Genomic DNA, 2,500 nt, shown 5'->3' on the forward strand with positions numbered 1-2,500 from the left:
TTGACTTGCACTAACATGACCTCGAACGAGGGGAGCCTTTTGGACTTAGAGTTAGGGTAACGGTTAGCTTAGGGTTAGGGTTAGGGTTAGCTTAGCGTTAGGCCTAGGTAGGCTTAGCGTTCGGTTAGGCTTAGGTAGGCTTAGCGTTCGGTTAGGCCTAGGTAGGCTTAGCGTTAGGTTAGGCTTAGGTAGGCTTAGCGTTAGGTTAGGGTTAAACTTGGCTAAACTTGGCGCCTGCACGTAACTCGAGCTGGCCAATAGGTTGGCGCAAAAAGTTTTGAAATGGTGAAAATCTTAAGTGTGCTTATAGAATAGGGGGACTGACGCCCACTTTTAAGATAGTGGTGCACACCCCCGTTAATTATGATGTGAGAGCGCCAAACTTGGCGCCTGCACGTAACTCGAGCTGGCCAATTGTTTCGCGCAAAACGTTTTGAAAATGGTGAAAATCTTAAGAGTGCTTATGGTATATGGGCACTAACGCCCAGTTTTAAGATAGTGTAGCAAATCCCCTTAACGATGATGTGACAGCGCCAAACTTGGCGCCTGCACGTAACTCGAGCTGGCCAATAGTTTGCCGCAAAACGTTTTGAAAGTGGTAAAAATCTTAAGGGTGCTTATAGATTAGGGGGACCGACGCCCAGTTTTAAGATAGTGTAGCACACCCCCCTTAACGATGATGTGACAGCGCCAAACTTGGCGCCTGCACGTAACTCGAGCTGGCCAATAGTTTGCCGCAAAAAGGTTTGAAAATGGTGAAAATCTTAAGGGTGCTTATAGATAAGGGGGACCGACGCCCAGTTTTAAGATAGTGTAGCACACCCCCCTTAACGATGATGTGACAGCGCCAAACTGGGCGCCTGCACGTAACTCGAGCTGGCCAATAGTTTGCCGCAAAAAGTTTTGAAAATGGTGAAAATCTTAAGGGTGCTTATAGATAAGGGGGACCGACGCCCAGTTTTAAGATAGTGTAGCACACCCCCCTTAACGATGATGTGACAGCGCCAAACTTGGCGCCTGCACGTAACTCGAGCTGGCCAATAGTTTGCCGCAAAAAGTTTTGAAAATGGTGAAAATCTTAAGGGTGCTTATAGAATAGGGGGACCGACGCCCAGTTTTAAGATAGTGTAGCACACCCCCCTTAACGATGATGTGACAGCGCCAAACTTGGCGCCTGCACGTAACTCGAGCTCGCCAATAGTTTGCCACAAAAAGTTTTGAAAATGGTGAAAATCTTAAGGGTGCTTATAGAATAGGGGGACCGACGCCCAGTTTTAAGATAGTGTAGCAAATCCCCTTAACGATGATGTGACAGCGCCAAACTTGGCGCCTGCACGTAACTCGAGCTGGCCAATAGTTTGCCGCAAAACGTTTTGAAAGTGGTAAAAATCTTAAGGGTGCTTATAGATTAGGGGGACCGACGCCCAGTTTTAAGATAGTGTAGCACACCCCCCTTAACGATGATGTGACAGCGCCAAACTTGGCGCCTGCACGTAACTCGAGCTGGCCAATAGTTTGCCGCAAAAAGGTTTGAAAATGGTGAAAATCTTAAGGGTGCTTATAGATAAGGGGGACCGACGCCCAGTTTTAAGATAGTGTAGCACACCCCCCTTAACGATGATGTGACAGCGCCAAACTGGGCGCCTGCACGTAACTCGAGCTGGCCAATAGTTTGCCGCAAAAAGTTTTGAAAATGGTGAAAATCTTAAGGGTGCTTATAGATAAGGGGGACCGACGCCCAGTTTTAAGATAGTGTAGCACACCCCCCTTAACGATGATGTGACAGCGCCAAACTTGGCGCCTGCACGTAACTCGAGCTGGCCAATAGTTTGCCGCAAAAAGTTTTGAAAATGGTGAAAATCTTAAGGGTGCTTATAGAATAGGGGGACCGACGCCCAGTTTTAAGATAGTGTAGCACACCCCCCTTAACGATGATGTGACAGCGCCAAACTTGGCGCCTGCACGTAACTCGAGCTGGCCAATAGTTTGCCACAAAAAGTTTTGAAAATGGTGAAAATCTTAAGGGTGCTTATAGAATAGGGGGACCGACGCCCAGTTTTAAGATAGTGTAGCACACCCCCCTTAACGATGACGTGACAGCGCCAAACTTGGCGCCTGCACGTAACTCGAGCTGGCCAATAGTTTGCCGCACAAAGTTTTGAAAAAGTGTAAAATCCCAATTTTGCGCTCTTTAGGGTGTGGTCTTTGAGCTTCGGGTTTTCGTCGGGAAATTTCGGCAATCATCGGTCATCTTCGTGGAAATCTCTTCGTTTTCGTAACTCTGACATGCAGACGCACGTTTGGAATGCCATGGGGAGCGCTTTGGAGCAGTTTCGAAAAATCGAAATTTTCGACATTTTTCTAAGTGTCTAAACTTGGTTGGGGGAATAGACGGTTTCGGGTTATAATGTAGGGCAGGCATCGGGAAAGACCGAAAGAGCAATTGAGCTGTATCGGTCCGTAACAGTAAGCCCTGCTCGGTAATGTGTTCTCGGGTAGG

The sequence above is a fragment of the Orbicella franksi genome, unplaced genomic scaffold (assembly GCF_964199315.1).
Source record: "Orbicella franksi unplaced genomic scaffold, jaOrbFran1.1 SCAFFOLD_104, whole genome shotgun sequence".
Lineage (NCBI taxonomy): Eukaryota > Metazoa > Cnidaria > Anthozoa > Scleractinia > Merulinidae > Orbicella > Orbicella franksi.